This window comes from Amblyomma maculatum, chromosome 1, assembly GCF_055883805.1.
Source record: "Amblyomma maculatum isolate TAMU_Amacu chromosome 1, ASM5588380v1, whole genome shotgun sequence".
NCBI lineage: Eukaryota > Metazoa > Arthropoda > Arachnida > Ixodida > Ixodidae > Amblyomma > Amblyomma maculatum.
The window spans coordinates 353593000-353618693 of NC_139344.1; the positions used below are offsets into that span (position 1 = coordinate 353593000).

General features: G+C 42.9%; 1 long non-coding RNA gene across 1 annotated transcript in view; it reads right to left on the reverse strand.

Annotated features, from left to right (window-relative positions):
* The window catches only part of LOC146207814 (uncharacterized), a 40469-nt gene extending 15049 nt beyond the window's left edge, over positions 1–25420 (reverse strand). The window contains exons 1-3 of the long non-coding RNA XR_014704266.1: positions 25261–25420; positions 12286–12395; positions 12143–12210 (exon numbers count right to left, since the gene is read on the reverse strand). This is a non-coding gene — a long non-coding RNA (uncharacterized LOC146207814). The remainder of the gene's footprint in view (positions 1–12142; positions 12211–12285; positions 12396–25260) is intronic.
* Positions 25421–25694: the final 274 nt, after the last annotated feature.

The window sequence follows — 25694 nt, forward strand, 5'->3', positions numbered from 1 at the left end:
ATTCAGGGTGAGAAAACATCTATACAATATTCGGCTGATTGAGTTAGCCTCAAATTCAGTAAAAATAATAGAACGAGTAGCACACAGTAGCCTCAGAAAACTTGTTCACGATGTCACTGACCTCCGCTCAGCTCAGATTAGCTTTATTCGTAGGGTCCGCGAATGTCGATCTAGAGAGCAGACTCCATCTTTCGCTGCTCAGAAGGTACGTTTCGACCTTGGCGACACTTGCTGTAGTTGAGCCAATGACAGTGTGGACGACACTATACTGCCTAACGAATTTGCTCGACGAAATTCTCCATGCTTGTCATGATGAGCCCACTGCTGGACACTTGGGCTTTGCATGCACTCTTACCAAAATGCTCCAAGCGTACTACTGGCACAAATTTGCTGCCATCGTCCATCGATATGTTTTTGGTTGCCACGAGTGTCAGCGACGCAAGACACCGTCATTTGAAGCCAGCGGGTGTCCTGCAGCCTATTCCCCCCTCCCAGTACCATTCGACCAAATTGGCATGAACTTTCTCGGCCCTTTTTCTCTATCGTTCGTCTGGTAGATTACCGTGGCTACCGACTATCTGACTGGTTACGCGGAAACTATGGTGGTGCCGCGTGCAACGTCCTCCGAAGTGGCAAAATTTTTCATGCCACAGATTGTCCTCCGGCATGGCGCCCCTTCATACGTTATCACTGATCGTGACAAGGCATTAATATTAATCAGTAGTGCGTAGAAAATACAATATTGCAAATGTAAGGTGGGGTTTATTTCTACACTGCTTGCCACATCAAATAGGTGTAACATCCGTCTGCGATCAGCGAGACCAGCCAGGCGCTTGAACTAGGCGATGACCACGTGGCTCGAGCGTAAGCTCGTCTTCTTCTTTACACAACCAATATCCTATTTTACAGAAGGGGTCATTCTGTGTGCCGGCATGCTGTGGAAAACCTCCTATTTAAAATGGTGCTGACCACTATTTCTTCAGAACTAAAGGAAGACTACTGCAAAATATATCGAACACACGCCAAAGACAAGGCAGAAGTTCTGATTGTGACATTCTTGAACGCATACAGTTAATAAAAATTCAGACGAATGCTAATGACCCTCGTTGCCTTTTGCAATTCATATATTAAGCGGCGATTTGAATATTTTTTCGAATGTATCTGACTTTCTGCGCTGACAATTTCATTCGTTCTCTTCAAATGCTTAGTAAAAGCAATGCTGCGGACGATTTGCATCTCATTATTTATATCTACTCAGACTAACATCTCGAAGAGATTACACCTTCGTTCTCTTGAAGGATGAACCATAACGTGATTGATGGCTGGACGCGTGGGCTGAATACAAGATGCTGGTTTCGTTAGGCTGCGCGCGCTTTTTTGTCTGATTATTCAATTTTTTCCGAACGCACTAGTACCTTGCTTCTACTGCGTGACTCATTAAACTTATTGATTTTGATTTGCCAGCAGTTAAAATTGGAAGCCGCAGTACAGTTTTTCTTATTGCGCCAGCATTAGAGGCCTTGGCAGCACACAAATATGTGTTCAGTCATAAAATTTGTCATTCGCGTCAGAGATCCTAAGTCACAAGACCGGAAGTGTAAACTATATGTTTCGATAGTCTTTTTTTCTTCTGCGTCGCCCCAAATAGACATAATCGCAGAAATATAAGACCGCAAGGATAGTGAGAGCTCCAGATGTCTGGTTGTGTGTAAAAATGCGCGTAGGCGTTCTCCAATACAACCATAACACTAACACAATACTCGATGCAAGGACCTCTGCAGGTATATAATGCTTCTATGCTCGGAATAATGACGGCAAAATAGCTATATTCAAGCGGCTCCTTGTTACTTCACTGTGTAATATATATGATCAGGCTGTTGCATCCCTAGCTGTTCCCTTTTATTGCTTAAGAGCGTAAAAGAATATGTAATAATTGATTTGTTTATAAATTCAAAATATCATAAAACAATATACCACTGTGTTTTTGTACGTATTTATATCGATAGAATAACTCTCCTTTTTCATTCAGGCCCAGTTATGTTCTGTGTTCTTTATTCTACATCCAGACAACATGCTTCATCCGTTGCTACATTTTTGGAGTGCTCCTTATTGTAGCGCGAGCATAAACAATTCTGTATCCATGATAACTACTTCTTGCTCTGCATCACATATTATGTAGCTAACGGAGTATATATCGGTGGTCATCGCTGAAATTCAGTTATTGTCGAGGGTATTTTTCACGTTGTCGAAGAAAAACTACGTTTACTTCCACTTGTGCACTGCATGTTGCTGTTCTATTACTGACATACATCTGTACCTCACGTGTGACATATGTGATATGCAGGTGTCGATCACGCTGAGTAACAAAATAAAGTTATCGGCTCAAGTGCTGTGTGAGCGCTATGCCGGACCGAATAAAGTTAAGTCCCGAACAGCACTTCTCCATACGCTACGATGACTAAACAGAACCTGCTGAAACCTGCCTAAGCACTAAGTGTACCGGACTGTCCTGATATATTGTCATGTTGGACCCGGCTCATTTTGTTCAAGCGCGGAAAAATATCGGTCTTATTTATATGAGCACTGACGCGGATAAGAACCAACTTGTGTGGCCCAGTATCAACCTATTTTGGGCATACAGCACCAAAAGAAAACCTGCGTTTCCGCGTGACAACCTATCTTGAAGAATACGAGCTTGTTCAGTAGTATACTATACCAGTGGAAAAAAAAGGAGAAATCCATGTCGCAAATACGATAAAGATCCTGAAGTTCTGTCGCAACGCCACATTTTTTGTATTTCCTTAATACTTTTTTCTGTTGTAAAAACGAAAAATTCCGTTACCATTAGTTATGGCAACAGGTTGACTTTCAAACACTGTACACAAATTGTAATGGGACGGCAGAAAATTTTCTGGAGGTTTTTTGTTGTTTTTTTCGACTGGCTTATAACTTACACGCGGCCCTTTTTGTTAGCTTACGAATGGTTTAGAAGAAGCGCCCAGTAGAGGTGAGTGTAGAATTCGAAGTTGTGACTACACAGTGCACATGTTATATTTGCAAAACTTTAAGCGCGCAAATGTGCACTATAACGTTATTTATTTGTGTGATTGCAGTAGCAACCGTGTTTTCATGCAGTGTGGAACCTCTAAACGGCATGCACGTTACACTCGGATAGCATACTGAAACGATACTAAGGATAAGATGGAGATAATAACACCATGAGATAGCGATTGCCCCTTTCTGCGTTGGCCAGGCTGGCAACTAATGAAAGGTTTGGCGCTTAAATGCACTCGCCTACTGACGGAGGTGATAACAGGTGAAGAAACTACGTGCCCCAGGTTTATCGTGCTGCTGTCAAAATGCACTGAGCTCAATCTCAGTTACCACAGCATACAATGAAGTGAAAAGCAGTCGCCAAACACGTTTTCTACGTGCGTGGTGCGGATAGGTTTGATCATATCTTTAGCGGTGAAGTTTAAGTTTGTGCGAGCCTATGTTTATACTTCGACAAACAATGGACCAAACCTAAGTGTAACAAAGAGATGCGGCAGTTACCTTGTACAGTGCATTACCATGCGGAGCCTTCTAGAAGAAATCATTCGTGTTGAACACATGTTACGAGCACTACTCAGTGGCAAAGCACGCAAGTAACAGGCAACGTTGCATCCAGACCACAGTACTCAGGCAACTAGGCACAAATACATTTTAGTGCGTATTCCACATCACACCGAGGGGATAGTGGGCGAGGCGGACCTCTATTTGGAAGATTTGTATGTTGTTGTGCGTGCATATATGTCCAGAAAACTGTAAATTGAGTTGTAATGAAAGCTTCTTTTTATCTAGAACAAATACCGAGGATAATGGGGAGTTTCGAAGATAAAAAAAAAATATGTGTACATTTTTATCCGGTAGGAATAAAAAACTCCATTGCTACGTTAATGCATTACGCCTTGCGTGCAAAGAATCCGTTCCTCATACTAAAATCAGTCACCCTGTCATTGTCCTCCACTCGTCCTTCTTTGTAACGCAGAGATTTTCACCTAACAATACATGACAAACTCGCCAAAAAATATGCGCTATTGCGATTCCTTTTTTTGAACCGGACAAAAGGAAAGTATTCCGCGAAGTCGGCATACGCCATAAACTATAATCATGAAGCCTGTAAGACCAAAAAATCGATTAACGCATCACATCAAAAAGATGTCCACCGGAGATGCCCAACGAAATCGAGGTAAAAGGCTGAGACATGCGTGCCCAACCTGCGCAGCAAAGGTTTTCATGCACAATCTGCGTGGAGATAATGACACCTAGACGAAAATAGCCTTCCCGTACCATCTCTGCGTTCCATGTTCTGTGTTTTCATGCGCACCAAACGGATGGTCATTATTTATAAAAGCAATGTTAACTTCCTGCATTTATTAGAAATGCGTGACAATATTTGATGGCGCGAGAATTTGCCGGTGGTCCTTGAGTACATGCCAGCTACAACCCTTAGCGGCTGGTAGTAGTCTGTAAACTACTGAAGTATGGAGAAGTTGTAAGCAGCCTGTAGGTGGCTGCTGTACCAAAGCTTTGTGTTCGGTTTACTCGGCTTCAAGGTGCGGAAAGTAGAAACAGCAAGAAGTACACAGTAAGAAAAAACAGAAGAGTTATTTGTCACGTCCCACACTCTTAATTCATTATCACAAGCACATATACCGTCTGTTTATATACAGTATCAAGCGCATAAATGAAAGCGCCTAGCAATGACATTTTGCAAAACGAGTTTGATTTTTATTCAAGCGTCAAGTCAACACCTGCAGTACATAATTGTATCAAAATCACTCCTCGTCCAAAAATACTATTTCCACAGCGAAACCAGGTCATCTGTTGAAGAGTTTTGTATTAACAGCAGTAGAAATATTGTCCCGTTTAGCTTGCGTATTGGCTTGATTATTTACGGACCTCTGCCTTTTCTCAACGCTTCATACTCTTAAAAATGAAAACTCCCTTCCTGGGCTTTGAGCGCAAAAATATCGAAAGTGGTTTCGATGAAGAACCGCTAAAACACATTGGAGAATTCTAGAGGATCCCGTTCTTTAGGTAGCAGCCAATTAGGACATCAAACTTTATTCCATGCGCAAAAGCAGAAACCTTTCGCTTATCGCTACCAAGAGTCTAAAGCTTATATGTTGACGTCCACTAGTACTGTATAGACCTTCTCTCGCGTGAGAGATGTGTGATTAGCTTAGAATGAAAGACGTAACAAAGATGAATATGCACAATTACGTTAATAAATTCTCCCTAATGTCGTTTGTTTTTGTTTTGGTTTATGGGAATTAACGTCCCAAAGCGGCTCAGGCTATGAGAGACGTCCTAATTTCGTCTTTAGTGCTCTGATATTTTTCGAATGAATGTATAAAATCCAGCGTTTCCAGAAAAACTACTTCAGCAAAAAAGTTATTACCCAACTAAATGTATTTCGTTATTTTTTCTTAAAAATGAAAAAAAAAAAAGAGATGCTTAACCAGGTTACACCAAGGACGGTGGGCTCAGAAGTACTGTTTTGCTCGACGGTTTAGTTTTGGTCTGCTGTTGTTTAGCAGTAGATGACAAGATAGGATTGCTCACTGTTTAACCACCATTCATTGCAATGTCAAGCACCTTCAAATTAAAGGCTAAGTCATATCAGCCTGGTTTTAAATTGCCTACGCAAGACCACGTGGTTGTGACGTCACAACGCAGCTTAGCCAGTCAGAGCGACGGCTCACGCAATTCGGATGCTCAGCTTAGGTAGTCCTAGCAGGAACCTCTAGGCACACTAAAACACGATAGCACAAAAAAGGCACTGGCCGCAGTGTACTTGAGGACAGGCACTCAACTTCCCTCAGATTATTCTATGTACATCTGCAAACATTTTAGACTAGCTGGCTGAGGCTACCATCTGCTCTCCCGCAATTAAACACGATTTTTGACCTATATAGGCTTGTGTTTTTATACAATTCATTAATATTTATTTTTACGTAACCCATAGGTAGCGCAAGGGCCCTTCATAAGGGCGACATGCATTTCTCCTCCATTGCAGCGCAGCCATCGTGGCCAGGAGCTGTACCGCGTCCTAAAACTGAGTATAAGAGCATTCTAGCCACCGAGCCACCGCGGCAGGGCTGGTCGCATAAAGACCCAAATAAAGGTTGTATTGACAATTGGAAGCGTCTTAAAGATTGATAGATTATCGTGTGCAATTCTTCTTATCATTTCTACCACACAAGTGTGATTTGTAACTTACGCACTTCTTTTTATAGACATATACATCGGATTTGTAATTTTTTTAAACAACTTTTTCATGATGAAAATATGTCTTATGTTCCATGCAGCTTCGATACTTGCGCTCCGTAAGCTGAGTGTCGTATTTCTTTGGCACAGGTGCCGCTCATAATTATACCGTAATTTTTTTTTTGAAAAGTCCAAGTATGAAAACTGAATCGTATCAACATAAGTATCAATTTGAGAACTACTTTCGTAATCCACTGCAATTTTTATTCGAAGATTGCAAAGTTGGTTTGTGAATAATTCAATGGTCCCGTAGTCACTCCTGCAGCCGATGCCTTCGGCTGTGCAGTTTCGAAGATGACTGTACGTCCTTACTGATGTATACACAGATATTATCTGAGAATGGTAGATAGATTTCAAAAGAATACTTGTTGACACAGTCAAACGCAGCTCACTACCACGGAGGTATTTATTGTGCGATATGTCGTTTTTGTCCCATCGTTTCTGCAGCACGTAACGTCAGTCTTCACAGCATACTCCCTGTCTTTTTTATGGCTGCTTTAGCACACCTATGGGATAATCTTGAGTAGTTGCTGGGACGAAGCTACAATATTACTATGCGTCTGTTATTCACGGTTTCTATAAGCGGCCATATTCGTTTATGGCTTGCATCCGTTTGTTGGCTTCTCTTCCTGGTCAAGCACACTGTTAAATGTTTCCAACTCAGTTCACTGTATAAGGCAATGTCGAAACTGGCAAGGCAGTTAATGGATCATTTGGCAGAGTTACTTGCTCAAGATATTGGCTTTTTTCAAGATAAGATTCGCTTCTTTCATTTTGACCGATTTGTAACCACCATTCAAGACGTATAATCATTTGTGTACATGCCGGCAACAGCCGGATATCATGTGCGCTTCTCTTGTTCATAATTTTTGTTTTTGTTTTTATTTGTTTCATTTTAGAGGATTACAGCGGTTGAACACCGCATTGTATGTTTTCATGCATGTCTTACTCATCCACTAATGTCATAATGCTCCATTGCGCCGCAGTATGCTTTATATAAATAAAAATGAATGTTATAATATTAAAGCTAGCAGCATAACCCCCACCGTAACAATACAATTTGGCTTTTTCTGTAGGCTTCCTTAAATATATGGACTAAGGAGCAGCATGCGCAATTACGGAACTGACCCCAAGAGTAGGATGTTGTTCCCCCACATCTCTACAGCAAATTTGGAGAATATTGATTTACATAAATAACCTCACTTCGTTACATAAGACATGGATTTACGCGAGAAAACACTGGACAAGCGTAACATACTAGTTTATTTAATAGGCACAGTATGGACATGCTCAAGGAAAAGTTCACACAGTAAAGAATCTGACATTCTATTCTGATGCATAACATAGAACACTTTCTTCCTTAAATATTAGCAACGATTAAACATTTTCTCTTAATGGATTAGTTGAGTACAGTACACGTTCAGTCTTTTTACGTTTGTTTAGGTTGCGTCCGCCTTTTGCCACTATGAGCCATGAGTAAGACACCTACCGACATGCGCAAAGCTCTTTGTATGACGTTGCCATCATTCAGGTGGAGCAGCACTTGGAGCGATCGCCTGAAAGTTATTTTATTAAGCCGCGCCTACCATGCTTTTCGCCCCAATCACTAGCTTGGTTTTATATACATATAGTAGGATGCACGGTTTTACAGCTATTATAATTATCTATGCTGCTACGATCGCTTGCATCGTATGCACATTGCTCGGATGTAACTCTGCAATTGTAATTGTTTTTCAGTTTCTTTTATTTTGCCGTCAGTTTTGATGCAGTCGTTTCAATGTGTTCAGTAACTGTCTTAAAAATCGTTATACCCGTTAAAAAAAAAAAGCAATATATACAGCTGAACCAATGTACGGTGTAATTTTATGTTTTTCTATTATGCGTCGCCTCTTCTTAACTTTTTGTTCACTGTTCGCTATATTTTGCTTTGATTTTGCAAAATATCTCAGCAGAGTTTTGATCCTCTATTTCATTTCAGTGTATGTCTTGTACACTTCTGTATTTCGATATATCATTATGCCCCACAAATGTTTGCATCTTAATTATAATCGAATTCACTGCAGCCGGGTGCACAGCAAAAACGATCTAAACAGAAGTGCCCTGGAAAGCAGGGCCTCCAAGCTCTTCCTATGGTATGCTGTGACCTGGAGTCGATCAGCCGCATTTACCCTGGGAAGGTGCATTGAAAGTGCACTGCGTTCAGCAGGAACGGCATAAAATTAGTCTATATTATACACCCTTCCAATAAGTGGTCCCTGGGTGTAGCCATATTGTTCGCTGGACTGTTGTGAGCACTGGACGCTAGTTGGGTGAAAGCCGCAGCGTAACCGATTCATAGAAATCCAGAAAGGAGAGGCGAACAATATGATGACATCCATATCGTAAAGGCGTATAGGGGGGCCGCCTTGAAGATGCAGATGACGTTTTAATATTCAGCGATCTCTGAAAGTATCAGCCATCAGTAAAACGGGCCCATCCTGTAGCTAAATTTATAGACCGATAAAGTAATAAAATTTCTATCCGCTCCTTTCGGTTCTAATATTACAGTAGACTCTGCTTAACGGTCCCACCTGATATACCAAGCAATGTGTCTGGCGGCTTGTGAAAGTGCAACTATTTTACTAGCACTCATTTTCGCCTCAAACCTGCTCACTCTGAATCAGAAGTCGTCGCCAAGTGTGCCACTGCACCCCCTCCGATCGTGCCAGTTCTCGCTGCGTAGGATTCGCACCCACAGTATCCGCTTTTAGACATTTCCCTTCGCTCGTGGCTTCATCGCTAGGGCGGAGGGAGGGGAGGGGCTGTGGCATGTCATCGTGGTCCGGCTGCAGAAGACGACAACAGCTTCATTACTCCTGCCAAGCACGCACAGATTGTTTTTCGTGGCTGCACGAAAAGTTCTTTCAGGAGTGCGCTGTAGTGTGAAGCAGCGGAGTCTCCAGTCAGCGTGGTCATGCGATGCAACAGCCCTGTAGGCTTGCGATCTCCGAGCTCTTCTGAGGTAAGGAGCTGCTGCAGACAACGCGGCACCGTTTCAGAAGTTCGCTGGATGAGCGTCGCCCGAAGATGATCGTAAGGACAATCGGCAAGCGGAAAGTGGAGGACGTCGCGAACAATCCCAGCAGTAGTAGGCGTGAGCGCGCCAAATAAGTGCTCGAACATGGTCACCTGTGAAGTGACATGGTGCCGGCGGAACAATGCCTCAATGGTGAGGAACCAAAGTTCAGAGTCCGATGACCAGGAGCTTGAGAGCGGAGACCGCGAACTCATGAGGTGGCCCCGTGTGAGGCAACGGAGACGTACATGTGTGGGGGAAGCTGTGGCCAAGATTTAGATGTTAATGAAAACGTCACAGATTATTCGCAGCTATCCAGGTGGACACTGGTTGCCCAGAGTCTGTTCTTCCATCATGTCAGTGACCTGGCATTTTTGTAAGGTGCTTCGCTCACATATGATTTCTGGTGCTTGCTCTAATCCGATTTCGGACACTATTTTTAGGCCAGAAAGAATTTGAGACACCTTTTCAGCGCAAAAACATACCCCTCTGATGCCTTATGCAATAAATATCGCTTATAAATATGCGTTCTTACGATGTTTGTTTTTTCTGAGCTATTTGATTCAGGCTATGTATTTCATATGCAAAGCTGAGACCAGTTAGAAGAGAATCAGTAAACTTGTAGGCGTGGAGGTTACAATGATCATGCTGGGTCACGGGCCATAAGCAATAAAATCGAATCTGCAGATGGTTGGCGAATATGTGCATTACATTGTATTCTTTTTCTGTGCATTTGTTATATGCGCATCACAACAGCGGTTGGAGCCAGGTACATTGGATAGCTGCAACATGTTCATGGCAGCATTTGACACTAATCATGATTTATTTGAAAGTTAAAGCAGTTCTAACTATGTGCAATAAAACTTCTCCCATTCCTCTTCTCTAATGCTTACTGTACACTTCATCTTCAAGCCATTGGAATAACGGTATTGTGCATTATCTTAAGTTAAGGGCACTCGTGTTACGCTTAAATATGCCGTATTATTTCAAGGGAGGCTTGAAGGAGTTTCAGAGGGGACATCAAGGTCTTACTTTCACTCAGACATTATATGACATTTTTATATGGCATTTTCTGAAACACAAGAACCTTCAGAGCTTTTTTTTTTTTAATTTAAAGAATATTTTCAAGAAAAGCTTGTGTACGAGTCCACAACGTCCTGTTTCACACAAATGAATAATCAAAATTGTTTTTTCGGTGTCGTCTAACAGGCTTCCTGTTCCTAAAAGAGTACAATCTTCTTTCCGACATGTAACACTGATTTCACGTTTTGACTGCTGAAATTCCTATATGAGCTTGCCAAATTTACGAGCAATAGAGCAATTATAGGTATTCACTACAAGCTTATGACGACAGTTTGCCGAAACGAAACCTAAAAAGGGGTTCCCATATTTATTTTGTTTTATAAGTGCATGATATTTCAAAAAGTATTGCTGACGCGATACCCGTCTTATTATAGCTAATGCACAGGTAGAGAATTTACTTTGACCAAAGTGATAGGTGATTGGTCGCACTGTAGATATAGCTGCACATTTCTTAGAAACGTGAAAGTTACATGGCGCAACTATGCATCTCTCTGGATATCCCCAGAACAGAAAGGGTAAAAAAAAACAAATATTATATTAAACCTGAAAATACTCAATTACTGCTAAAGAACACTCGATGCGAAAATACCGCACTGATGTTTCCTGCATAGAGAAAGAGAGAGAAACATTTATTGACCACAGTCGTGAAATATTCGTTTCTGCGTAGAGTTATCTTACATAGAGCTGCATTAAAAATAACAGTGTACAACGCGTACGGTAGGATGACAGGACGAAAGATGAGTTTCGAAGGCGGCACAACATAAAAATTATATGATGAGCTAAAGAAGTTTCGCATATGTATATGGCAAGTAGAAAAATCACAAGAATTGAAAAATGAATCCCGCTTTTCAGCAACCTTCCTCTGATCAACTCCCTCTATAAGGTAAGGAGCTCACAAGATATTGCCGTAGGCTGAGGTCACCATAGTATAGCCATCTAGGGATACAGAATAAAGCAATATGAGCATTTTCTATGCTAGAATTTACCTTTCGTTTGCAGCAAGGGAGATAAAAGCCGAGAACAAATACGGCCCCCAGAGGATTAGCCAGGGCACCCACTAAAGATGATGTGGTCTGTGTTTCGAAAACAGTTACATCAACTTAAGTGAAACACTGTCTACACTGACTTCTCCAATCACGTACTTCGCTATCTGACTCGTCCACAAATTCCTACTATGTAACACAAAAAATAAAGGTATTTCAAGCTTGGCTTTCGCCTTGTACTATTATTTGAGAGTGATAAAAGGTGTGATGTCACAAGAAACAATATTCTATTTGACATGCATCATAGTTTCTAGCACTTTGACATTAGTATATGAAATGTAGATTGTAAATGATCCATCGAAAATTATGTCACCTTAAAGTCGCACGCTGAAGATGTTCTTTTAAAGCGTAAGAGTTAAGAGCTTAAAGAGATGGCAAAAACTATATATATATATATATATATATATATATATATATATATATATATATATATATATATATATATATATATATATATATATATATATATATATATATATATATATATAGTTCTAGTTAATATTGCTGAATGCAGAAGGCTCTATAGTATCAGTAATATGCAAATGTTAATCTTTCGTTGGCCTACTTCGTTCGAGAGGCAGTACTTAGAACAGCTATTGGAGCAAAATGTACAAGTTACAATACCAATATAAACTTATTCTCTTACCTGTACAATATATTTCGTTGATCCGGCGAGAAAGGCAAGAGCAGTGGAAAGTAGGCCGTACTTGGAGGCTGTAATTGCAATAGTAATGCTGCAATTTTTATTTGTTCGTGTCATCTGCATAAAACCACTGTGCTGTCACCTACCCATGTCCTTAGTGAGTCTGAGGGCAGTGGTCTCTTTGATGTCAATTCGAAGGCGAACGAAGTCTTCCCAGGTAACAGCTGGGAGTGAATTATAACCAGACGACAACATGCTGAAAAGAGAAAAAAGAAAATTTAACTTGAAAGAACGTGATATTTTGTGAAAAGCGTTTTTCTGATAATTGCACGAAGTAAGGAAGATTATGTTTCTGCGAGGAGTGAAACAGATGTGATGTCAAAGTATTCGGAATAGGCTTTACGTGCAGGGAAACATACAAGGATTTAAACAGGCTGATGCAATATTACTGACCACAACTGCGAAGCACTACAAACGTAGCAACTGTTGCAGTTTTGAGACAAGCGCGCCGCGCTGAAACCGCATTTAGTTTTCTGACTACAGCATTCATGCTTTCTGAAATGAATTTGACACTATACGTAGTGTTCGACTGCCAGAAACCGCACATGAGGGTCGAAATGTGCAGCAATGAAAGACAGAGTGAAGTGCTTTTTTTTATGCATATTGCAAGACGTTTTGACATTTTTGCTTCGGGCGCCATCAAACTACATAATTAGGGGCCGGCATGCCATTTCAGAACTTTGTACACTGCAGCCAAATCCCGTATCCAGCGTGGCAGGATTGGATCAAACTATGTAACTTAGGCATCATCTGGTGCTAGCTATAACTGTACTCCATCAACTGAGCATTCTCTGCGTGCATCTGACTGTTATCGAGGTACACGTAATTGTGTGCGGTAATAACCGCCTGATGTAACAAAAACGAGAAGTATCAAGTGGAGCACGAACCTTATCTTTGCTCCGCGAGCGCTTGAAAACGCACCCAGATTTTCCAGGAACATGTCTGGGTTGTGGAAAAGTTTCGCGTCTAAGGACCATTATTTCTGACGCGCACACACACACACACACACACACACACACACACACACACACACACACACACACACACACACACACACACACACACACACACACACACACACACACACACACACACACACACACACACACACACACACACACACACACACACACACACACACACACACACACGCACGCACGCACATATATATATATATATATATATATATATATATATATATATATATATATATATAATTCCACATAGGGGGGGAGTGATGAGGCCAGGGAATCCCAGCTGCCAGGTGCTCTAATTCGCGGGCGAGGCGACGCACAACTTCAATGCCTGGGATTCCAGCGTGACCAAAAATTCACCTTGGTGTAACAATGTGGGTACGTAGTTTGGTAATAGCTTCATGTAGATCATGCTGTATTTTACTTGGTACTAATGACGCGTATAGCTTGTATTGAAGCAGTGTATAATGATATATGCTGAAGAGTTAGGGGGTGCTTTAGAGGGTTTTTGAATACAGGTCATTATTGCTACGGTCTCTCCGGTCGCTGTACGAGGAGGGTCACTGTAACCTCCAAGGTTGTGTGTCACCACCTCGTTGTCATTTTCAAGGGAGCAAACAGTCACCCCAATGTTAGTTCGTGATGCGTCTTCTTTCACGATCGTCAAATCAGTAGGATGAATATGATTGCAAATACGAGCAGAATGTCTTTCTTAGTTAGTATCGGCTCCAACGTTTTTTGTTATATGGGTGCGGGGACCGAAACCAATAGGTTTCAGTAAAACTTCCTCAAATATTTAGTGTGCTTGTTTAGCTAGAAAGACGTGCTTTTTGCCTGTATGGATGTTGTTTGAGGTCTCTCAAGGGCAAGAACAAACCCGTAAAGAATATGCACTCAGTGGAGATATGTATGGGAAAGTTAAATACGGGCCTTGTGCAATGTATGAAGCGCAACCTGAATATTATGTTTTTGGAGGCAGGTTAGAGTCAGGTATGAAAATGCATAGACAATTTTTCTGGGTGTTATTGCGTGGGCAACCTGCATGAATTGACCCTCTGGTTGGCCAACAGGCTTGTTGACAATGCGCTGGACAGCATGCGTAAGTTCATTGCAAACTTTAAAGGTTGTAAAAACAATGATCTGATTAGCTGACTCAATGATGTGAAGTCCAAAGATCCGGCAGGAGGATGTGTGAGGGATTGGATGACTTGCAATTGCAAGAGTAAATAGAATAGTGTGTTGGCGTTCACAGCAAGTTTTTGCAATGAGTAGCAATTCGAATTTTTCAGGTGCGACAGATAGGCCTACTGTGCCGGGATAGCTAGTGACTGAATAGATACTTTGTTTTAAGGCGTCGTCTGCTCTCCTAGAATACCCAGAGATGCACCGGAGAGTAAATTCGTCAGCATAGAATGTATATTGTAGGTATGGGGTAGTGAGCTAGCCTGCAACTTGACTAAGAAAGTATGCTATGAGCAAAAAGAAAGCTTGTGACACCTCCTTGAAGGCTATATGACAAACTGGTGCGTCACGAGTTTGACAGGACTCTCGAAAAAGGCTCAGAATACTTATCATTGGAGGTACATAAGACGTTAACTGTAATCCCTGTCGCAAACTAGCGTCTAACGTAACTAAAAGGTGTATGCTTATTTGGACGAGAAACTGGATTTTAGTTTCGACTCTGTCAAAAGTTTGACATGAATCTCAGAAAAAGCTCAGAATACTTATAATTGGAGATACTTAAGACGTTAGCTGTAATCCCTGTCGCAAGCAAGCGTCTAAAATAACTAAAAGTTGCAGGCTATTTTGGACGATGAACTGTATGGTAATTTTGTTCCGTCATAAGTTTGACACGAAAATTCTTGAAACTGGCGCCACATTGACGTCCGCCTGGGATGACGTCTATTTCTACACGACGGCTGCTGCAGTGCCACAGTTTTGTACCAGCGAGTTTCCACACGCACGCACAGACAGGTTTTTTTATTGCACAATGGAGCTAGTAAGGAGCCTTAGCCATGTGATGTCAGGTCGTGTAACAACTTTTAAAAAACTTGATAGCAAGGGGAATGAGAACGAAGATAAAGGTGTTATTGAGACCTTTGTGAATATTAGCGTTCTTTGTTAGTAGCTGTGATAATGTTTGGTGCATTGTAGTTTTTGCAGCATTGATAACTACACTTCTGGTGCAATTTCCGTATATTAAGACGAAACCCTTTATAAGCTCATCGGTGTTAGCAGGATCTGTGCGTTCACTATGTATCCGCAAGATTCCGCAGGGTTCCGCGGGATACCAGCGAGGTTAACCTTAAGCTTTAAAAAATCGCCCTCCACCGGGAATCGAACTCCAACCCCTCCGATCACCAGCCAAGCACTTTCACCGATGACGCCACACCGGGCTTTATTTTCAGCATGATATTTATTGCACGCTTTTAAATGCTGGATAAGGTGCCACGGCAGGAACGTGAGAAACAGATCTTAGTTCTTGTATATAGCATTCCTGCCCTCTCCATGGCAACGTAGGGGAGCAATGACGATGCCTTCAATCCGGTTTCCAGGACGGCGCATGGCGCACGCCATCTTCCGCCAGCTATGAAGACCAAAGGCCGCAACAAGCGCGAGCCATCACCGTTAGGTGGAGCTGCTCACCTTAAATCCGGCACGGAAGAAGCACTGTCTAATCGGCGAGGTTCTGGCAAATAACCACTGCACTAGAATCAGCGCCAAAAGGCTTTCACTTTGTCGCTCTTAAATGGTCCTAATTACAGGAAGAATTTTTTTCTCCAGTTTCTAAAAGTACATCTTGTTTCTACAGATTCTCCTAATGAATATAATCCAAGTGCTAACAAAATAATCCTAGAGGCGACCGATTTAATCTGCACGCCATTCAATTTAATACTAGTTAGAAACGTTTAGTGTAAGCGCCAGCGTATCTAACTGAAAGGCCGAGTAGAACAATACAAGCGATAATTATTTTATCGTAATTAGAACGCAATTAACAGAAGCACTGACATTGCCTTGCTAAGCAACTCGGGGGATGAACTGCAAATAATGATTGATGACCTAGACAGGAAAAGTAGAAAGGTAGGCTTGAAAATCAATATGCAGAAGACTAAGGTAATGTTCAACAGCCTCGGGAAGGAACAGGAGTTTACATTAGGTAGCGAAATACTGGAAGTAGTAGGCGAATATATCTACTTAGGACAGGTAGTAACCGCAGATCCGGATCATGAAAAGGAAATAACAAGAAGAATAAGATTGGGATGGAGCGCGTTTGGCAAGCACTCGCAGATTATGACTAGCAGCTTACCGGTATCGCTCAAGAGGAAAGTATACAACAGTTGCATCTTGCCTGTACTCACCTATGGGGCTGAAACGTGGAGGCTAACCAAGAGAGTTCTACTTAAGTTGAGGACAACCCAGAGGGCTATGGAACGAAAAATGGTAGGGGTAACATTAAGAGATAGAAAGCGTGCAGAGTGGGTCAGAGAAATAACTCAAGTTAACGACATTCTAGTGGAAATTAAGAAGAAGAAATGGACATGGGCAGGACATGTAGTGCGAAGAGAGGATAACCGATGGTCGCTGAGGGTAACAAACTGGATTCCAAGGGAAGGAAAGCGTAGCAGGGGGCGGCAGAAAGTTAGGTGGGCGGATGAGATTAAGAAGTTCGCAGGGGTCAAGTGGATGCAGCTAGCACAGAACCGGGTTAAGTGGAGAGATATGGGAGAGGCCTTCGCCCTGCAGTGGGTATAATCAGGCTGATGATGATGATGATGATGATGATGACTAGCTGCTTTAGTCTGGGTGTAAACCTATTTAATTCACATGTTCAGAAGGAACACGGGAGTTACTTCAGAGCTCGGATAATACGAATTCTAAGAGTATAGCTAGCGGAGGAAAGCACAGGTTTCCGCATTCATTATCCAAAATCAGTGAATTAAACGGTTTTTAATACTGAATAGAACTCTTTTTTTTCTTTATTGCCGACTTTGACATTTGAAAGTGAAATCAGAAATACAGTGCATGAAACGCGTAAGCCAGGCTTCGGCAAACACGGATTAAAATTCTCTGAGCGACACCAAAACATCAAGCAAGGTAATTCATTCTGGTGGATCAGGGAGTGCTCGGTAACACTCTCTTAGGGAAACTACACTTTCAACAAAATGCTCGCAAACAGAACGCACGACAAGATCAGCATGTTCAAATTGCATCCTCGTTTTCAATATTGAGTGCAGGCCCAGAAGTATAATCAAATCATATGGTATATCCTGTGATGTTTCTATCGGCAAGAAACATTCCATATGGATCGAGTGGTAACTGTTTCTTAAGCGTGCGCTGTAAAACATCCCAGTGAAATATTGGGTCCCAGCAGTCAAGAAAAACATGTTCTATTGTTTCAGGTTTTTTGCATAAAGAACAATTGGTAGTCCAGGGTACGAAGATGCCTTTGCTATGAAGCCATGTCTTAACGGGTAGCGTGTTAGTGTGCAATTTAAAGAAAAAAGTTTTGACTGAAGATATTACCGGCATTCTTTTAACTCTTTTAAGGACGTCTTGTCCGGGGCCTCCGCGGTATGGCAAACGGTACAATGGCTGGGGAAGCATGATGTCAGTGAGGTCTCTATAGAGTTTCTTCTTGGTGACATTGCACAGATATTCATGAGAGAAACGCACATACACAGAATACTGAATAGAACTCCCTTGTCTGGAACGTAAAATACTGTCACGCACTTCTCACGGTCCTTATTGAAGGAAGATGAGGTTTGGCGGAATAAGCAGAAGAGGACGAGGAAGCTGGGTCTGTCCACTGTGGTGTGCTAATCTCCAGCGCATACTAACATCTGTGTAAAAAAACCTCGTAACAAGTGTGGTGGAGGTGCGGGGTGCAGATCACCACGGAACCTCTCCTACTTCGCCGAAGCAGAATTGCTGGGCTACCCCCCTACGGACGGAGATGGCGCAAGCAAATGGTTCAACGCAGCCCACGCCAGCAGCTCAACCGGCCACCGCGCAGCCTTATCGGAAACCCCGGCACCTCTATGGCAAGCCCGGAGAAGACGTGGATGACTGGCTCACCCACTACAATCGGGTGAGCAAATACAACCGCTGGGATGCGAATACCAAGTTAGCGAATGCAGTATTTTTTCTTGAAGAAACTGCGCTTCTCTTACCACCTGAGATCGCTTCATAGAAGAAATGAGAGCGGGATTTGGCGATGCCGATGCTCGAAAAAAGAGCGCCGAACAGACTCTGGCTCAACGAGCGCAAGTACCGGGGGAGACCTGCACAACGTACATAGAAGAAGTCCCCAAGCTGTGCAGAATAGTTGATGCTCGGATGACTGAGGAAGACAGAGTGGGTCACCTCCTTAAAGGAATAGCGCAAGACTTGTACAAATTTCTTATCTGCAAGGACGATTTGAATACCACCGCTGATGTAACGCGACACTGCCGCACGTTTGAATGTTTGAAGCGACGCCGTATCATTCCGAAGTTTGGTCGGTTGCCTAATGTCACAACTGCCGCCAGTGTGGATGTGTCTGAAACGACAAGCATGGCAGATACAATTCGACAGATCGTCCGCGAAGAGCTTCGGAGGCATCAAGATATTGGGGCCACGCCAGACCTGTCTACAGTGGCACCTCTTCGTCAGACCTGTCTACAGTGGCACCCATCTTCTACCTGTTATTCTCCCTCTGTTACGTCTCCTTCGGACACCAGATGCTCTGCTGCTCATCGCCCGAACATCCAGCCTCTCACCATCAATGCCTACAACAGTGAGCACTCTCGTCTTCCTCGTCGACTACATCCAGAACATGAAGCGTTTAATCCAAACGACGATGAGTCTTATTCATCGAATGAACGTGAGCCGCCAGTGTGTTATGCCTGTGGGATGATCAGCCACATTTCGCGTTTTTGCCGCAACCGCCGTCCGTACCAGCAGTATCGCCGACAGTGGATGAACTCCCGTACAAGGTTTCCTGCTGACAATGATGATTAATATAGAAGAACACCTGGCCGGAGTGAGTACAAAGCAACAGCTAGCCGACAAGAACGCAGAATGGCGCTGAACCGAAACGAATCACCGGCCTCTGACCGTAGCCTGACACCACCATCTCGGCGCCTACCACGCTCCCCTTCTCCCCGACGACGGTCGCCACCTCCGGGAAACTAGCGAGTGCGGCCGATGGAGGTGAGGTCGCACATTATTCTAGCTTACCCATGCCCCTGTCCGTTTCGATGTTAAAGAACCGAATTGAAGTGTTTGTGGACGGTGTACGTGCTATGGCGTTGTTGGACACAGGTGCAACCATTTCTATTATAAGTCTCGCTTTTAAAAACTGCCTTGGTCGTAAAGTTATGTTTGCTTGGAATAGTGCGACAACATTGTGTGGTGTTGGTGGCGAACCGCTTAGCCCACTTGGAGTCTGTTCCGTGAATCTTGTTATCGCCGGCCACACATTCTGAATTGAATTCGCTGTACTTGCTCGATCAACGCATGACGTAATTCTTGGACTCGATTTCCTGGAACAATGGGGGGCCACTCTCGACTTTCGCAACGGAGAAATTTCTGTGAGCACTCGAATTGAATCTGCTTTGAGTGAAAATTCGCGGACGAATCCTAGCACGCTTTCGGTTTCGGCCGACATAGTCATTCTTGCAATGTCAGCAGAGTTTATACAAGTTGTTAGTTCAAGCTGTGCCAGTGATGCGTTCGACGCTGTGGTTGAACCACTCACCCTCAACTGCGCGAAGAAAGTATTCTGATTCCCCGCTGCATCATCTCAGTCATGAATGGCCATTCTTCTTTGTGGACGACTAACTGCTCTAACGAACCTGTTGTATTACCACGTGGTCTAAAACTTGCCAACTTTGACGAAGACACTTTTAAATCAGTGGCCATGCTCAGCACAGACAATTCCCAGCCTACCGCATGCTCAGAAGTAGATGAGACAAAATTTCTTGCCATGATTAACAAATCCCTGCCAACAAGTGACCGTCACCGTTTAGTGGAAGTTCTGGCGAAACATACTGCGGCTTTCGATTTCTCTCGGGACTCGCCACCACGGATTTCCATTTCCCGTACACAGCACCAAATCAATACTCGGACTGCTGATCCAATCCGTCAGAAGCCTTATCGTGTATCCCCATCAGAGCGCCAAACCATCGAAGAACAAGTTCGTGATATGCTGCATAAGGGCATCATTCAGGAATCGTCTAGTCCGTGGGCTGCCCCTGTGATTCTAGTCAAAAAGAAAGATGGAACATGGCGATTTTGTGTTGATTATCGACGGGTGAATACTGTTACCAAGAAGGACGTGTATCCCCTGCCACGTATTGATGACGCCATTGATTGCTTACATTCCGCCTCCTATTTTTCCTCAGTTGACCTGCGATCAGGCTATTGACAGATCCCCATGCACCCGGAAGATAAAGAAAAGACGGCATTCATCACCCCAGACGGGGTGTATGAATTCAATGTGATGCTGTTTGTATTACGTAATGCTCCAACCACGTTCGAAAGATTCATGGATACAGTTTTGCGCGGACTGAAGAGGCATATTTGTATGTGTTATTTGTACGATGTAGTGATATTCGGGACTACTTTTCATGAACACAATAGTCGATTAAAGATTGTCTTGGAATGTATTAAAAAAGCTGGTCTAAACTCAATTCCAAGAAATGTCGTTTTGGAGAACGCCAGACTGTGGTACTTGGACATCTCATAGACAAGGATGGAATCAGGCCTGATCGGAAAAAGATCGAAGCTGTCACTTGTTTTAAACCGCCGAAATCGTTAAAACAGCTCAGGAGTTTTTTGGGGCTTTCCTCCTATTTTCAGCGTTTTGTTCCGAATTTTGCTCACTTAGCATATCCCCTTACTTGTCTTCTGCAAAAAGATGTGCCTTTCAAGTGGACTGCCGATTGTGACTCCGCCTTTCGTCAGTTAAAATTTATTTTGACATCAGGACCAGTACTACGCAACTTCTGTCCATCAGCTCCAACAGAACTTCACACTGACGCCAGCGCAGTTGAAGTTGGCGCTGTGCTTATACAGCGCCACAATGGCGATGAACATGTCGTTGCATATGCAAGCCGTTCTTTGAGCAAGGCTGAGCGTAATTACACAGTAACTGAACTGAAATGCTTAGCTGTTGTATTCGGTGTGCAACGGTTTAGGTCATCGTAACTCGTCATCGTAACATCGTAACTGCGGGCCACGGCACCGCAGTTACGATGTCACGCTCACGGCTGATGTTCTTCCAGGTGCTGCTGCTTTCGTTCTTGGGCCAGCCGTCACCTGTCACGCCGGCACCACTACGACTGGTCCCGCCACAACCTTTTTCTTGTCCTGATGCCTCGAGGAATTGTACGACCGAATCGTCTGTCAAGTGCGCCGCATCATCGCCTCCTTTACTGCCGCCGCCAGTTCTGGATGCTACGGCATATGAAGTCCGGCAACGTGGAACGGCGTCAGCTGACCAAGCAGCTGAAAAATGCGCACATTTCTCGGATGCACCGGGCCACGGCACCGCAGTTACGATGTCACGCTCACCGCTGATGTTCTTCCAGGTGCTGCTGCTTTCGTTCTTGGGCCAGCCGTCACCTGTCACGCCGGCACCACTACGACTGGTCCCGCCACAACCTTTTTCTTGTCCTGATGCCTCGAGGAATTGTACGATTGAATCGTCTGTCAAGTGCGCCGCATCATCGCCTCCTTTACTGCCGCCGCCAGTTCTGGATGCTACAGCGTTTGAAGTCCGGCAACGTGGAACGGCGTCAGCTGACCAAGCAGCTGAAAAATGCGCACATTTCTCGGATGCACCGGGCCACGGCACCGCAGTTACGATGTCACGCCCACCGCTGATGCTCTTCCAGGTTATTCAGTACAAAACATACTGTTACCGTAGCGATGATGTTTGTCTTTTCGCGGTGTCGTGGCCACCCAATTGTTTCAAAAGTGCTCGTGCTGCATTGATGTACCTTTGGCGCCTCCTACTTATTGGTGGTGACGTTGTACCCAATCCTGGGCCCATGAATAAAGCACAAGAGGAAAAGTTGGACAGCGTTGCTCTTGCGGTTCAACGTATGGAAACTAGCCATACTACCATCTTGGAATCTTTGAATAAGGTCCTTAACATTCACATCAGCCTGAAGAATGACTTGGATGCACTAACAAATCGTGTGGTTGAATTGGAATCCAAAATCGAATTGGCACCGTCTACACAGTCCTCATTAGCCACTAACCTAAAATTATCTAGAATGCAAGACAAAATTGATGACTTGGAAAACCAATCTAGGCGGTCGAATGTTCTTTTTTACGGAATCAAAGATACAGACGATGAAACGTGGGCTACTTCGGAGCAAATTATAGGTGAATTTTGTTCGGTTAAGCTTGGTGTGGTGCCAACTTCAATCGTGAGAGCACGTCGTTTGGGTCGTTTTTCGACACAAAAGACGCGACCTATTGCTAACTTCTATAATGATAAAGACGTAGATTTGGTGCTGAGCAACGGTTCCAAGCTGAAGGACACAGACTACATCATCTCTCGTGATTACTCTGAGGCCGTCCGACAAAAGCGCCGTAATCTTTGGCAGTACGCGAAATCTGTAAAAAAGGAAGGTGACCGAATTCGTCTCGCTTTTAATAAGCTGCATATTAATAATGACGTCTATGTGTGGGACACTCAGGCTGCCCGCGTAGTCTGCGTTTTTCGCCAATCCACAGAAGAGTGACGTTTTTCTTTTATCCCAGATAAAGCACCAGCTTCCCATTCTTCACAAAGATCATCATGTAATACCAACAAAACCATTGCTTTTCTTTACACTAACATCAGAAGTGTTGTATCAAGGATTTTTGGAATATCTTCGCTGATCGACTCATGCTCCGCATCAGTAATAGCACTAACTGAAACATGGCTCACTGACTTAGTTCCTGATAACACCATTTTTGTCACCGAAACACGTTTTAGTAATTTTCGAAATGACAGACAAAATCGTAGAGGAGGTGGTGTACTCTTGGCGGTAAAAGACGATTTGTTGGCTGTACCTGTGATGGTTAGTTCTTTTCTTGAATGTGTATGGGTTTCTTTAAAGTGCTTTTCAATTGATGTAATCATTGGTGCTATCTACCGTCCTCCTAATATGACTGTTTGCTTTTCTGCGAATTTAATCGAATCCTGTGTGAAATTTGTGCGCGTTTCCCTAACTCTACACTGCTCATATTTGGAGACTTCAACTTCCCTAGCATAAACTGGTTAACACAATCCGTCACAGCGAGTGAAACCGAAGCTCATATGTTTCTTCAATCATGTCTTGATTTTTCGTTCTCGCAACTTATCACCAATCCCACACGTCGCACATCGAGCACCGCCAACATTCTTGATTTATTACTAACAAATAATCCTGATATTTGTTTAGACATAATTCATTTAGACGGCATTTCTGATGACGACGTAATAACAGGACGCATTACCGGTTCCTTTAACGAAAAGAAAACTACTGTTAAACAAATCAGATGTTACAACAGAGCTAATTATGAAAGAATTAACACTGAATTAGATTATTTCGCTGCCCAGTTCAAAAATCAATATTTATTGCGCACTGTTGAGCAAAATTGGGATTTATTCAAAACTACCCTTACTAACCTTATCGACAACTTTGTGCCTCTTACGTCCATTAGATGTAGCAGCAATACACCGTGATTTAATCACAAGCTGCGGCGTATGAATAACAAAAAAGGCGACTTTATCGGCAGGCCAAAAAAGATGGTAGTTTAGGCACGTGGGAAAGGTATAAGAAATGCGACAGAGAATACCAGTTATTATTAAAATCCACTCGACGTCAGTTTTTCAAGCATGACTTCTCCTCTCTGTTAACCAACAACCCTCGTAAATTTTGGCGCGTCATAAATCTTAGCTTTCATCCTGACATTTTGCTTTCCGACAGTAATAGCGTCATAATCAAGGAATCAGATTGTGCTCAGGTTCTTAACGTTACCTTCTCATCAGTTTTTACTAACGAAGACATTAGCTCATCTCCTATCTTAACTGCATTTCATGACATGAAATGACTGGCGTGTAGCAAAGGTAATACCTATATTCAAATCAGGTGATCGTTCCTCCCCACTTAACTATCGACCCATCTCGTTAACCAGCAACTTTTGCAAACTTCTTAAGCATATCATTCATAGCCAAGTCATTAACTACCTCGAAGATCATAACATTATTTTCAAATATCAGCACGGTTTTCGCAGGGGTTTTTCATGTGACACTCAACTAGCTGGCTTTGTTAATGACTTACAATCATCACTTAATGCAGACTTTCAGGTTGACGCAGTTTTTCTGGGTTTTTCAAAAGCATTCGATCGGGTCCCTCATCACAGACTTTTACTAAAACTAGCACACCTTAACATCCACCCTAATGTGCTCGCCTGGATTAATGACTTTCTTCTAGAACTCAGTATACCTCAGTTAATAATTCTAACTCTTCTTCGACTTATGTGACATCTGGTGTACCCCAAGGAAGCGTGCTTGGTCCTTTGCTTTTTCTAATCTATATTAATGATTTACTTGCCTGTGTAACATCTAGAGTTCGTCTTTTCGCAGATGACTGCGTAATTTACCGTAACATTATTAATGACAGTGACCGCCAATTCCTACAATCTGACCTGAACGCAGTAAGCTCATGGTGCTCATCCTGGTTAATGACTTTAAACGTTTCTGAAACTAAGCTTATATCTTTCACCCGTCGTACCGCTCGCATTTCAACCACTTACATGCTCAATGACAATGCTGTTGAACTAACAAACACTTACAAATACCTTGGCGTGCACCTTCAGTTTGATCTAACATGGCATCACCATATCGACCTCACCCTAGCTGCTGCTAACCGTTCACTTGGTCTTCTTAAACGTACTTTCAAACACGCTCGTATTCATGTTAAAAAAAACTTGCTTATATCACTCTAATACGCCCTAAAATTGAATATGCTGCGGCCATTTGGGACCCTGATCCAGCCTATGTTATCACCAACATCGAATCCTTGCAGAACCGTGCTGTGCGTTTTATTTTTTCAGACTACTCACCTTTCACTAGCGTCACAGCATTAAAACAACGTGCTGAACTGGAAGACTTATCATGTCGTCGTAAACATGCTCGGTTAACACTTTTCCATAAGCTTTATCACCATCCACTACTGCGCAGTGATTTGTTTCAGTCACCTGATGTCATTTTTCCACGACTTGATCATGCCTTCAAAGTGAAACGCGCAAAGTGTCATTTATCATCTTATGCCAATTCATTCATACCTCGCACTATCATAGAATGGAATAACTTGCCATCGCACATCTCTACAAAAACTAACATAAAAAAATTCCAAGAGCTACTTCGCTGTGACGGAAATGTGTAGAATATTTGATGTTATATTTAATGGTTGTGATTGTAATTGTTCCTAATTGCATCGTGTTTTTTTACAATTGTATCCCCCCCCCCCCTTATGTAGTACCCTCCTTTGGAGGGC